The following is a 15,391-nucleotide window of genomic DNA, read 5'->3' on the forward strand; positions in this document are numbered from 1 at the left end:
TTTATCTTGGTTTTTCTCAAAGCCTCTAAATAGGTTGCTGGTTCCGGGTCCGTACCAGTTATCCAATCTGTTTTTGAAGGTGGTAGACAATGGTACAGTGGAAACATCTTGTCGAACTTGCATTGTCTTATTTATTTAATATAACACGACGTTTCGGTTGGTAAGTATCTCCAACCGTTATCAAGTGTAAACTCACAGCAAACTACTATTCTGTGCAGCGATGTGGAAAAGAAAGTCATCCGTGAAAAGAGTTGGGGGGAGGACACGCCTCTCTCTAGATCCTACACTGTCCTGAGAGTAGAGGCTTCCAGATGTTGGGTACATCGACGCTTGGCTGGCTGAAGATCCCCTGATTCTGTGAAATGAAAACTGCCTCTACGAACTTAGAGATACTTACCAACCGAAACGTCGTGTTACATTAAATAAATGCAAGTTCGACAAGATGTTTTCCGACTTTAATATCATGCCCAAACATGGCGGCATAAGGAACTTGTTTTATCCCATCATGGTATGCCCTATTTTTCATTAACTGAACAAATCTTAGACCTTCTGACCATCGCGTGCAGTTTTCATCGTCCATCCACGTCATAAGCATATTCTGTATATCTTGATTTGCTCTTTCCACGCTGCCTTGTGACTGACTGTGACGTGGTTTCCCATGTACTATTTAAGGCCATTCCACATCGTACATAACTCTTCAATGACATGGTTGGCGAACTCCTGGCCGTTGTCCGATTGTAGTATAGATGTGGCGCCGAAAATACAAAATATGTCTACCAGGCTCTGGCTACTTCCTCAGCCCTTTTCGACGTTAATGGACGTATTTGAACAAACTTAGTTAAGTGGTCCTAATACACCATAATAAATTTGTATTCTCTATCCGGATGGGATTGCATGTCAATTAAATCTACTTGACAACGGCTATTCATCTCCGAAAAAACCACGAGTCCTTTTTTGGCAAATTTCAGTTTTTTTTGGCACCCTTCACACAAGCGCAGATATAATTTAATAACATCTTGAGTTATATTCTTGTACTTTTTTTACATTCGCTTTCCATACGGTGCTTACCGCCATGTCCTATAGCTAAATGTGCCTCATGCAAAATGTCAAACATTTCGTCGTTTGTAACGTAATATTTAATGCTACATTCACCTGACGATACACGAGCAATAAGCTTTCCAACGCCTCTAACAGAACATATGTCAAACCGCCGATATTGTAGCGTAGTCTTAGTTTAAGAGTTTTTTGCCAACTTGACTCATTCTAACATTTCTTGGTATTGTTCATTATTAAAATAAAAACTATTTGCATTTTTCGTAGACACCAACTCGTTAAAAACTCGTTAAAAACATAAAAACGCTGTGCTAAACGCGCACGTCTACTCTCTTCGGTTGCCATTTTAGAACTGAACTGAACGTGGTGAAAGATGATGCAATAATAATTCCTACATCCAACTTTACCCACGCAAAAGCGGATAGAACGCGGTTTACCCGGGTAAAATCCGAAATATGTGTAATTTCAATATTATTTCGGACTTTACCCATGTTTTCTGGGTATTGTGCAGTTTATCCGGGTAAACCTAAGTTTAACCGTTATTCTAGCTTTACCCCTAACATAACTACCACAATTTTTTTTCAAAAAAAGTCGGAAAATAATGAAAAGGAATAAATAGGGGAAAATTCCTGAAATAAATAGGGAAACCCTCTGCCGCCACTGGAAAACTCTTTGTCGGTTCACGTATGCGCACACCAAACAGCATCCCTGGACCGTTCTTCATCACACAATACGACCACAATAAGTGTCAAGGTGTGTCGAAGTAATACGATGTGATTTTTCCTCTTCCATTGCTGCGTGGGGATAGTTGCCACTACAGCCTATCCGGTCGGAGGACGGGGGATTGTCTCTTCGTAACGGGAGTTAAGAAACGGACCCGGAATATGATGTGACCGGCGACAATATTCCGGACCCGATTAAATCAGTCAAGGTCAACATGGAGAGGAACGCGAGTGATAATGGAGACGCCGTGGGAGATGGACAGATGCTTTAGGTAGGTGCTATTGGGGTGTTTGTTTTATTAGACAGGGATGTAATAGGTTTTTTTTCTTAGAGTTTATCATTTTAATAATTATTAGTATCAATTAATATAAATTTAATAATTAAACCTCTAGAGGGAAATTACAAAAAATGTATCAAAAAATCACGTTATCGAAAATTAATGCCCACATCAGTTTGTATAATAAAGTGGTTTGCCCCAATTATTAAAATTCAGCCCTCCCGTTGAAAGCTAAGACATTACTTGCCTCATTTATGCATTAACTTATGGTTCATGTTCAATTTATAACCAATTTAATCCATCTAAACAAACTGTTAACCTAAAAAACCTGCCGCTCTTTCACCAAAATATCAAGAAATTGTGAAATATTACCCATTGATTTTAGTTATTTAAAAATATTATCATACATGAAATCTTCAATAAACCCTCTGTTAAATATAGCAACGTGCTTCTAAGAAAGAACGCTGTGTGGGCCTAATGAAACCTTTTGGAATCAGAAGTTGCTGCCTTTTGGATAATTAAAAAAAAAAGGGAGTCTATTTAAAAGAGACTTTTCCAGCATTTTCGACATTTTTTTAAAAACAGCTTAAAATAAATTTTAATATTTATTTCCCTTTAACAATATTCATTTAAATAAAACAAAAATTAATAGTAAACATGGAAATAAAAAGAGCTCCTGAAGTCCTGAGAGGGTTCGTTCTATTTTACGTCTATAGACCGTCATAAAATTTTAAAACCTTTAATTTCGCTTCTAACCTAATATTGTAAGCAGAAAAAATTAAGGAATCAAACATTGTATGTTGCATTTAAAAAATAAATAAGTGTCCTATTATCCTACAGCTATCTATTAACTAACTTAAACATTAAAATAAAAAGATATGAACAAATTTATGATAATATGAAATATTTAATTAATATACTTATGACTAATAATATGAACAAATATTACTTAAAGAAAGATTGCAAACTAAATTTGTTCTCTCAGCAATAATCAATACACCAATATAACATCACATGCTTTTCTGATTCAATTCAATTAGATTGGAAATGTCAACTCTTGGGTGGCTAACTTTCAATGCTTCCATTTTTTGTTAATGCTGGGAACACTAGATAAAGAAAGACCTTCAATTTGAATTTTCCAAGGATAAATATTTTTAAATGCTCACCAATATATAAAATGTGCAATTCTTTTAATATTCATGCTAGTGACTTGGACATAGATAAGCTTAAAAAGTTTTACTAGAATTATAAATGATAGGTTGTATGCTTCTCAGATGCAGGATTTAAATAGTTTATAACGTTAGTTCCTGTGTTAGATAATTTTCTAAGAGCTATGTAGGATTTTGTATTGTTGACTTAGTACTTCTTATTATTCTATTGATTCTATTTGGCTGTTGATGCTGTAATAATAAATAAATAAAGATCCATTTCTTTAGATATTTGAACAAAATATGGACCTGCATTCTTTAAGAGTACTCGGTAACAGTTTGTATATGGAAGGTCCTCAAACCGATCTTTGACTATGTATTGTTGTAACCTTTGAAATTCTTTATACATAAAGAGTTCAGTATCTATTTTCTGCCATAACTGTATACGTTCATCTACATACGCATACTACAACTGAATACGTACAATAGATTTTTTTAAATACCTAGTTATGCGCTTTTATTGGCATCGTTTTTTAGAGAATGTAAACTATCTCAAAAAAAGTAAGTTAGGTGTAGGACATACTTTGTAGGAAATGTAGACAATCATTCGATGTTTGACTTTGATACTTCCTACCTGCTGACTTTTAACTGCTTCCTGCTAAAAATCTTTGTGTTTGTTAATTGAGATAACTAGGTATGTTGAGCTTGAATTATTTTTTGTTTTTTGCTTAAAATTTGGCTTTTTTGACTTGATTTTAGCCTTTTTTTCTGGCTTCTGTCTTGTGCATGCTTATAGCATTCCTTTGCTTGTTTTGAACAGACATGAGTGATACAGGGGGGGCATGCTTCAACATGCTCATCCACTGATATAAATAATTGTGATAAAGACGTAGAACATTGTGCTAACAATGGTAACAATTTACAAAAACTAAACAAACAACCAGTTTTTTATGCTAATTTCGATAGAGGTCCATTTATAGTTTACCTTGAAACAACGGAAAGGCTGGGTTTTAACATTGGTAAATTTAACAATATAAAAATAGCACGTGATATCTTTAGGTTAAATCTTACTGATGTTAAGAAAATAAAGAATAAAGGTCTTAATAGAATATCTGTTGAATTTATTAGCGCCTCTGCTGCTAATAACTTTACAAATAATAGGTCACTTCTGGATAAGGGTTATAAAATCTTTATTTCCTTTAATTTTGTTACTTGCAAGGGATTAGTTAGACAAATAGATCTTGAAATTGAAGATAAGGAATTGTTGTAATATTGTAGAACAAACAATATTAAAATTTTAGATGCAAGAAGGCTTAATCGTAAGGTTATCAAAAATAATTCTTCATCTCTTATGAATCAACAGGCACAGTTCTTTTTACGTTTGAGGGTATTGATCTACCCAAATATATCATTTTTTATAAACTGGAAAAGCCAGTATCTTTATATTTATTATACTTTATTTTATTATATTTCTCCATTTACACAATGTTTTCACTGCCTCCGCTTTAGATATACTAGAAACAATTGTAAAGGTAAAAAACGTTGTATCAATTGTTTAGAACTAAAGGATCAAGATGAAGCAGAACATACATCTTGTTTGACGATGTTTATTTTGTAAGAATGACCATAAATCCACAGACAAAAAATGTCTAGAATATACTCGTCAAAAAAATATTAGCGTGCTTATGGCCCTTGAAAAGGGCTTAAGACCCCAAAAGAACAATAATTCACTTGATAATTCACAAAATTTCATCCAATATATGCAACAAAATAAAGCCCATAGTAGTTCACAATCGCGTAGCAATAGTGCCATGCAAAGATTTAATACTCAAAAAAATTCCCTACATTTCAATGAGATCCACTGTATTATACGTGCATTTCAAAGAAATAAAAACACCATTAAAGACATTTTATTTAATGACGGTTTCAACTATGACATGGATCTTGATCCTGACTCACAATCAGACGAATTTTAACACTAATTAAATATTTTACTAATAATGATAGTTCCAAATAATTTTAAAATCATTCAGTGGAATATTAGAAGCATTTTTTCTAACAAGGACAATTTATTAAATTTAGTTTATTGGGAAGATTTTTTAACTTGAATGAATACAATCTAGTTAGAAGGGATCGAAATGACGGTTATGGGGTGTGATGACATGTGTCAAAAGAAATATAGTATTTAAAACTTTAAAGATTTTTTCATCTGAAAATATTCAATACATAAATATAGAAATAGGTGATATACAATATTTTAATATTTATTGTAACTGTGGTAATAATTTGAGCATCGACATTTTAAATGAACTTATATTACTCAATCAAAAAAAATTAATTATTATGGGTGATATAAACGCACATCACCCTTTTCATGACTTTATTTTTAACAATGATTTAATTATTATGAATGATGGCTCTCCAACTTTACTACGATTGGGTAATGTTTCTAGTGCTGTAAATGTATCAATTGTCATTTATTTGCCATATCAAGTCTTTTATTTGCCACTATTTACATGATACTATTTAACATCTTAAACTATATCTATTTACAAAAATGGCAAAAAGGAGGTTATAAATCACTTTTAAAAAGATACAGGTTTAACCCCCTGTGTAAAGTAAATTACAAAACTCAAAAAGAAAAAAAAACAAAATAATAAGTCTAAACTATCTATAAATATACATATTTACAAAATAATACCATATTATCTATATTACTCATAACACAATCCTTTACTATTCCACACACACGCCATACACATACATACATGTATACTGACATTACTAGTGTAATAACAACTACTATAATAGCAACACAATAACGCTCAGTGCCAAATGAATGCGATAAAAATTTAACAGGGAAACATTCTATTCTTGTAAAAATTTCTTATAAAAAAACTTAAATCCGCCTAATGATAATTTTTTGAATCTTTCAGGAATTTGGTTATATATGATATACAGGGTGGCCATTTAAAAACGAAACAGAGCCTATTTTGGGTCCTTCAGAACATTTGCGAAAAAATCCTCGGACCCGTCAATTTTTGATTCAAGGGTGAACCATTTTTTTGCTAGTTTCGCCCCCCTGAGGGCAAAGCCCTAGCGGGGGTGACAAGGGCCCCCAAAATTTTAAATGGAACGGGAGGTCGAGTGATACCTTATTTTGAAGGTATTTTTATGTGGATTATAACCCTAAAGTAAAAAATCGTTACTATTTGCCTAGTCGATACAGGGGCTAATAAAAGTTACTAAAATTGGCTCTGTAAGAAAAAATAATGAATTTAAGACAATTTACACATTTTCGGAAAGGGGATTTAACAGGCTTTCATGTGAAATTAAAAAGTACAGGGTGTTACATTTAAAATTTTTGAGAAATCGGCCTTTGAAAATCATCTATTTTTTTCCTCCTATTTCAGGTAAATTTTGAAACTTGGAAATACTGTCAAAAAAAACTTTAAAAATATTGATGAAGTTCTGTGAAAACCGCACATTGTTGTCATTTTCCGTTCTCGACTTATAAGCAGTTAAAATGTGTCAGGTTATAGATAGACACCCTGTATAGTATCGATATTGTACTTGAATTAAAAAACGCAGTTACCCGAAAGTATAGACTATGTAAAAGTTACTGATGGTTTCTATACATTAAATATTTATACAAAAGAAGAAGTTGAAGTAATTAATAATAACGTATAAAATTAGTTATGCATTATATGTGATTTAGGACATTTTCCTTTTAATAGAATAAGTACTAGGTTCGACAAATACCTACCGAAGGCTATTACGGCAAAATATTATAAATTTAAGGCGAATTTAAACCAGTGACTAGGTCTTGACCACGCCTGATGTAAAAATATTTCGCTGATCCGCTGAAACCGGTAAATAAAACAACCCGGGTCGTTACTAAGTGTTTATTCATCGAACTTCTACTTAATACTGCTTTAACTTTCTTTCTCAAAACTAAAAACTACAAAAATTAAACATTGACAAAAATGCTTACTGCTATTATTAAGAATATTATTTTAAAACAAGCCGCACTGATAAGTCCACACAATGAAGTCTTTGTGAGTCTTTACGGATTTTATGGCGCGAAAAGAGTTAATTTTTAACATCCTCCCCGGTGGCAACTGCATCTATTTCTAAAGGGTAAAGAAGCTGCACTGGATGCCGCAAACGCTTACCATATGAAACCTGAATTTCGCAAGCTCGAATTCTGCCATCACGTCCTATGAAACAGTCGGTTACTCGAGCAAGCTTCCAGCTTAATCTAGGAAGATGCTGATCATGCAAAAGTACTACGTCTCCGACCTTAAACAAAGACCCTTTTGCATTTCTTACATGATGAACCGATCGTAAATTTAAAATGTAATCTTCCATCCATACTTTCCAAAACTTTGATATTATGGATTCCCTTATCTTCCAAGATTTTATTATATCATTTCGCTTATCTGAGTTTTTAAAATCCATAGTAAATCCTAAAGTTTTTTGGCCTATTAAAAACTTAGCAGGGATAATATAATTATATTACTCGGATCTTCATCTATGTATGTTAATGGCCTTGAATTTACGGTCATTTCCACCTCGCACACTATTGTATGCAACTCATCATAGTTGACAAATCCTCTTCCTAATGCGATTTTTAACCCATTTTTTACGGTTCTAACCATTCGCTCCCAGAAGCCTCCCCACTATGCAGCTCGCTCCACAATAAATTTCCAATCAATACGATGTTTCTTAGCTTCATCTTGAAACTCATCGCCTCTTAAGATTTTTTGCAACTCAATTAGCTCTGCCGAAGGTCTTTTAAAAGTCTTTGCGTTATCGGAATATATTATTCTTGGTACTCCACGTCGTGCAATAAACCGCCTCAGTCCTCGTATAGACAACATTCACTCGTTAGGTTTGGAACCAATTCTAAATGAATTACACGTATTGTAGCACATGTAAACAGCATAATATAAACTTTCTTCTTTTCTGTATTTCCTGTAACTACATTCAAGGGACCTGCAAAGTCAATACCCGTAACTTCGAAAGGATGTGAGCACATTAGCCTATCTTTGGGTAATGGAGCGAAGGGCTGACCACCTGGTTTAGCTTTTAAACACTTGCATTTAACACAGGCAGTAATAGTCGACTTAATTAGCTGACGACCCTTTATGATCCAAAATCTCTTGCGTGTTACAGCTAACGTAGAATTGACTCCACTGTGAAGAGATTCTTCATGAGCGGCCCAAATTATTCGGTCTGTAAAAATTGACTTTCTTGGTAATATAATGGGGTGTTTTTCATCTTCTGACAAGTTAGCTTCTTGTAACCTATCACCTAACCTTAACACCTTATGCTCGATTAAAAATGGTCTTAAAATTAAAATTAGTGACTGCGTAAGCAAGCCTTTATCTCTTAGTAAATGGAGAATGTCTTCTCCAAATGTTTCCTTTTGTATAACCCTTATCCAATACATTTCAGCTCGCGTTATTTCACCTGCGGAAACGCCTCCGCATAGAGTTTCTTTATTTTTTTTTGACGTTATTAATAAACCTTGTTACGTATGCTGTGATCCTGTAGATTTTTCCCAAGCTACTCAGTTCACCCAGGTCAATAATAGGATTTATATCTAACTTTACGTTTTCTGGAACCTGAAACAAACATGCAACGTTATCGCTTTCATCAAATAATTCATCCTTCAGCCAATTCACTTCATCTTCCTTTAACCTTTCTGGACCTTCTTTCCATAAATTGGACTCCACAAGAAATTTTGCTGATACACCTCGGGTAAGTAGGTCTGCCGGATTTTCCATACCTGGATAATATCTCCAATTACCTTTACTGATGTCTTGAATTTTTGGACTCTATTTTGCACATAAAGCTTCCATTTGGAAACCTTTCCCCGAATCGAATAGAGTGCAATCTTTGAGTCTGACCACAAAATTACTGCCGATATATCAAAGTTACAGTTTTTTATAATATAACTTTGAAGAAGTGCAGCACACAAAACAGCGGTTCTAATCTTGGTAAAGTTAGCTCTTTATTTCCCTTTTCGTTAAGCGGGGCAACTCTGTTTTTAGACGCTAAATACATAACTTTACCAGTAACGACCGATTTTACGTAAGCAACTACACCATAAGCCTGTGGACTGGCATCAGCAAATAAATGGAGTTCCATACTACTCGATTTATCATATGTTACACACCTTTCAAACTCTAGATTGGTTATTGTCGAAATCTCTAAACACTTAAACCAATCTCCCTTCAACTCTAATGGCAACTGAGAATCCCATCCTATATTCATTTTCCAAATTCCCTGAAGTAGGATTTTCCCGCGAACTGTAAAAGGTCCTAAGAAACCTAAAGGATCGAAAACTTTGGCAATTGCCTGTAAAACACTTCGCTTTGTTGGAAAGGTTTTTGACAAACCAGATAATGATGATAAATCTATTGTCAGCTGATCTGAATAAGAATGCCAAACAATACCCAAAACTTTTCTTGCTTGTCTGGTCTCTGAAATTTCATCCTTGTCTGCTTCCTTAAAGTATTCATTAATTCGATTGTCATTTGAAAGCCATTTTCTTAAGTTTATATTTGCAGAAGATATAATCTGTTTAGACTACTCATAAGTCTTAACTGCTGCGTCATATGAATTTACAGACTTAACAGCGTCATCAACGTAAAATGACTCAGCTAACAATGTAGCTGTGTCCTTGAACTTGTCTGTTTGGCCATCTAAATGCTTCTTTATAGTCGCTGATAACATAAATTGGCTTGATGAAATACCAAAAGTAACACGTTTCATTCGGTATACGACAATATCCGGCATCTCAGACAAACCATTAGGCCTGGTATCCAATGGATCCCCAAACCATAAAAATAAATGGGAATCCCGATCCTTAACTGCTAACGCTATTTGAAGGAAAGCCTTTTAGATATCAGCGATGAGTGCTATGGGCCCAATCCTAAAGTTTAACAGTATTTTTACTATATAATAGAATATTTTGCTCATTCAAAAAAAGACAGTCAGGCGCATGCGCGGACGCGTCGAATACTATGCGAACCTTTTGTAGTGTCTTTATCGTTACGGTAAACGGCTCTGTGTGGCATAAAATACGAACGGTGATTATCAGTTTTAGAAGTAACTATTTCCGCACAGTCATTATTAAGATACTCGCGCACAGCTTTATCATACTCGCTTAATTTTCCTTGTCGAAAAAGTCTCGATATTAAGTTTTTTACACACACCAAAGCTCTGTTATAATAAGATTCTAATTTCGCGTCTCACTTCCACGGTAAAGACACTTCGTATCGTCCGTCTTTGAAGCACACGTTATTTTGAATAAAATTTTCAGTAAATCCCGTTTGAACGTTTGAATCGTTAGCACTAATCCCGAGTGTTTCTAAGTCTCAAAATTTCTTCAAATTAAGTTCATCTGATTCACTGAACTCCGCTGCTACGTTAAGGATAACGCTTGAATTAAAATTTACCAGATAACTATCATCGTCGCTGGAACTATCTGCGTCATGTATAGTCCAACCAAATTGCGTATTTATAGCTAACAAACTATCCGCCAACTTAACAGTATCTTGTAAAACAACTTTCCATTAGTAATCCGAGCCTATTAATAAAGAAAAACCTTGAATTGGCATTTTTCATCCTATTACAAAATCAGCTAAACTATTTTTAACGCTAAATTCTCGAATAAATGGATTTATTTTAGAGGGTGGTTCAAGAGTCGCAAAACATATCTCAGACACCTCTATGGCACAAATATTTAAGCTATTACTATTATACTGACTCTTAGGCTCTAACCTAACCCGATTACAAAGTCTCGCTGGCACCTTTTCGGTTTGTCCAAAACACTGAATTGCTATTTTATGAGTTTCAACTATAGGCAGATTTAATTTCCTCGAAACATCTTCGCGAATAAAAGTGAGTTGACTACCACCATCAATAATCATTCGCACAAGTGGTGTCTCGCTACCTGACATTAATTAATGCACATGCAGTTTTTAAATAAACATTTTCGTTACTACCACCCGCCATTAATGTCAATGCACTTTCGTTAGAATTAATTATCATATTGGTAACACCGCTCTTTGCCACAGACTCGACGAATTTCTTATCCACTTGACCGTTTTTACACATACTAGACACATGCCTTCTTTTGCATTTGTCACAGGACAAGTCTTTTGTTTTACAAAAACGAGAATTATGATTAGGTTTTAAACATCGAGAACACAGTCTTTTTTGTTTTAAAATGTCTTTTTTCGCCGCTACACTAAGGGAACTACGACATTTTGAGGATGTATGCGTATTCATTTTACAGAAAATGCAAGTTGGGTCAACGCTAACAAATAAGCCTGCAGCTGTGAAATCATCCTCTTGATTTTTACCAAATTTGGTTTTACGGAAATTGAAAGATTTTTTCTGCTTATCATACCCCTGAGCCTCTTTAATTCCCATAGCCTGTTCCATAGAGTCCAGTTCAACTTTTATGAAATTTACAAGTCCCTTAACTTGCGCTTCATAGTCCCCGCTGATACTGTTATGACTTACGCTAGAAGCTCTGCTTATAGACCCGGTATATTCGATGTCATTGCTGCCACTTAAGTCTAGTTTATGTTTATTATAAGCAATGCGTAAATTATATGGTAGAGTCTTTATAACTATTGACTTGACTAAAAGTCCGTACTGATCTCCAGTTATTCCCATACTAGACAAAGATTTCATAATAACAGAAACGGTATTGAACAACTTTCTTAAACTAACAATGTCTTTTTCATGCTTAACGCTAGAAATACTCATAAGTTTGTACACGTAAGTATTTATTATCTATTATTTTATCAGGGCAGGCATATTCCGCTTTTATTAATAAATCAACAGCATCTCCATAAGAATTTGACCCTGACGCTAAACTTGATATAGTAACAGCCGCCTTTCCCGTTAAATATGACTTTAAATAAGTTAACTTAGCGGAGTTGTCAAGCAACTTATTTTCATGCACTGCTACACTAAATTGTTCCCAAAATTCTGGCCAAAGAGCGATTTCACCGTTAAATTTACTAATATTAGGTTTGGGTAACCTTACCGAAATCTGCTGCATATTATTTTGTCTTATTATACTGTTACCATCGTTATCGTTCAAACAATTATTTGCTGTAGCTCCTGCTTCACTTAAGTTGTCCTGTAATTCCTTTTGAACCTGTTGTTCCACTTGTAACGTTCGCTCTAACTTCGCAATGGCACCAACCGCTCTATCGTCATATTCCACTATTTTTCTACACTCTTCTTCGATGTGTTCCTCCGCAATAGTAGATGCTAATTTATCTTTAATTTATGGTTTATTGTCCATAGTCCTAAAAATTATAAATTAAGGCCTTAACTTATATGTGGTTGTCTTATAAAAATTACAAAAAAAATAAATTCCCTTTTGATTTTTTTGAACTGTTGACAAATTACGGAACAGGCTTGAAGTCTGACTACCATCGTCAAAATTTCCATTCAAATTATATTCAATATTCAGTATAACCCCATTTTTATTATGTCAGCGAGTGAATACACTTGACCACGTCATGAAAAAATTCACTGATTTAAATTCGCCTATATTAAAATGTTTTTAATCTAGGTATTGACAACGCTAATTTTCTGCCTGGTTATATGTCTTGGTATAAGGTATACATGATATGCTAATTACAATAATTGATTTTTTTTTTACATTTTTATGATGTTGTAATTAATGCTATTAAATATTTCATGTTCCAATACTATTAATATCATTAATTGGTTTTTGCTATTATACGGGGTGTTACAAATTCGGGTGTATACCTGGGGATCTCGTAAACCGTAAGAGATACAAGGTCAATTAAGTTAGGGCGAAGTTGCGCAAATTAATGCCCAATAAAATGCAGTTTCACTTGTAGGCAATAAAAAGTGGAAAAGAGAAAGTGTTAATACAATTTAAAAAAAATTCAGTTTTCTTCGTTTATTTCCGGAAGTATTTGGAATTTTCAAAATTTTAAAAGTGCGTTTTATTGGACATCTATTTGCGCAACTTTGCCCTAATTTAATCTACCTCGTATCTTTTATGGTTTACAAGATACTCATGCATACCCCCGAATTTGTAACATCCTATATAGTTTAAGGAAGATACCATTATGATACCTACTTTATTATTTTAATTACGTAAGGTAAGCTCTTGTTTTTCATCAAGTTATATAAAAAAATCCACATAATAAACTTGCCAGTTTATGTAAATTATTAATTTTGGTTGTGGCATAAATTTTTAAAAACTAAAATAGGAATATAAAAATTATTTCAGTTGAAGTCAAATGATTCCTATTAAATATTCTCACATAATATTTTAAATTCAGAAATGCATTCAAGAATTTGAAGATTTGAGCAAAATTACATGGAGCATAAATAAAACATTTAAATGTACCCCTAGGTGTAGAAATATTTTTAAAAGGTACTACTATTGCCATTTTTCTACAAGATGTTCGAAATCAGAAAAAAGTAAAAAGAAGAAATCCAGAAACTTAAATTGTCTAGCTAGGTTAATAATTACAATTCATCGTTTCTTTGAGATGTCCAAGGCTAAAATACCGGTTGATTAAGATTATCCATGCACAATAAATTTTAACGGACAAGACAATCATAGACACGATGTAATAGAAGCTCTTAGAGAACGACCTTTAGGCGTAGGGGTAAAACAAAAAATTATTACTTTGTTTGAAAAAGGCCACTCTGCTTCATCAGCATATCATACTTATTATGTGGAAAAAATGTCAGAACTGGGTCCTTAATATTACGAGGTAATATTTGAGCGCAGAGTTTCCAACAAAAAAAAGATGTGTCCAATATATGGGAAAAAATGTAAAGAACTTTATGGAAAACGTACTGGGCTAACATGTTGCAAACACTGGAAGAAATGTTGGCCCCAGAAAAAGGGGTTATTTTCAAAATAATACAAGTCGAAAATCAATATGCTGTCGTTATACAGTGCATCCCAAAAGTTATGTCTAAATTCATTTAAAATTCAGGGGTGTGTTCGAACAAAAAAAAAACGCTCAGACACGTTGATTTTTATTTCAAGTTGCGCATTTTTGTACGTGAAGTTTGTACATACAGGGTTGCTCAAAAATAAATTATGACCATCAACTTCATTTTTTCGAATGAAAGCACCTTTTTTATTTCATTTTTGAATTTCGCGTGGAATTTTACGTATGTTTCATGCATCATGTCCTATACCTAAAGTTAACAGTTATCGACAAAAAGACGACCAAACATTATTATTGAAGTTTACCTTGCGAATCACCTTATCTCTGAGAATTTTTATACAGAGCAAAAATCCACTTATTCGTGTTTTTTTATTGTTGGCTGGTGACCATGTATTTTCATAGAAACTGTATGATAGTTGTACGCCAAACAGATATTGTCAAGTGTGAAGTGTTCGAGCAAAGTTGCGTTTTTCACAATGGTTAAGTTAACGGAAGGAGAAAAAATAGAAATTCTGTGCATGGTTGGGTTTTGTGATAGAACACGTACTCAAAGAGAAGCTGCTCAATTATTCAATGAAATCCATCCTGATCATCCTCCGATATGTCAAAAGGTGGTAAGTAGAATAGAGGCTAAATTTAGAGAATTCGGTCTTGTTAGAGATCTGCCGAAATCTGGTCGACCTGCTCGAGATGAAAATGAACAACTTGACGTTTTGCTTTCTTTGGAAGAAAATCCATGCACTCCTCTGTCGCAGATTGGGGCAAATTTACACATGGCGAAATCTATAGTTCACCGAATAGTTAAAAGGCACAAATATCACCCCTACAAAGTTATTCCTGTGCAAGAGTTATTTGATGACGATTTCGATAGGCGAAATAAGTTTTGTGAACGCTTACAAAACATGTGCAATCTAAATAATAATTTAGTAACAAATATTATTTTTTCCGATGAAGCCACATTCTATTTGAATGGTAGTGTGAATAGACAAAATTGTCGATATTGGGCAACAGAAAATCCGCATTGGATGATGGAGGTAAACACCCAGTACCCTCAAAAACTAAAGGTGTGGTGTGGAATAGTGCGCGGAAGAGTAAGAGGTCCCTTTTTCTTTGAACAGACTTTAGCGGGACAAGTGTATCTTGATTTTCTTTAATTTGAATTAGTTCTAGCATTACTAGCTTCATTTCCAAATCCATTGGACCCAGAC

General features: G+C 33.9%; 1 protein-coding gene across 3 annotated transcripts in view; it reads left to right on the forward strand.

Moving 5' to 3' along the window:
- Window positions 1–1,796: 1,796 nt before the first annotated feature.
- The window catches only part of LOC126746759 (uncharacterized), a 143,225-nt gene continuing 129,630 nt past the window's right edge, over window positions 1,797–15,391 (forward strand). For all 3 annotated transcript variants that reach the window (XR_007663978.1, XM_050455095.1, XM_050455094.1), the window contains exon 1: window positions 1,797–2,047. The gene's annotated coding sequence lies outside the window, so the exon portion shown is untranslated. The remainder of the gene's footprint in view (window positions 2,048–15,391) is intronic.

Source organism: Anthonomus grandis, chromosome 18 (genome assembly GCF_022605725.1).
Source record: "Anthonomus grandis grandis chromosome 18, icAntGran1.3, whole genome shotgun sequence".
Taxonomy (NCBI): Eukaryota; Metazoa; Arthropoda; class Insecta; order Coleoptera; family Curculionidae; genus Anthonomus; species Anthonomus grandis.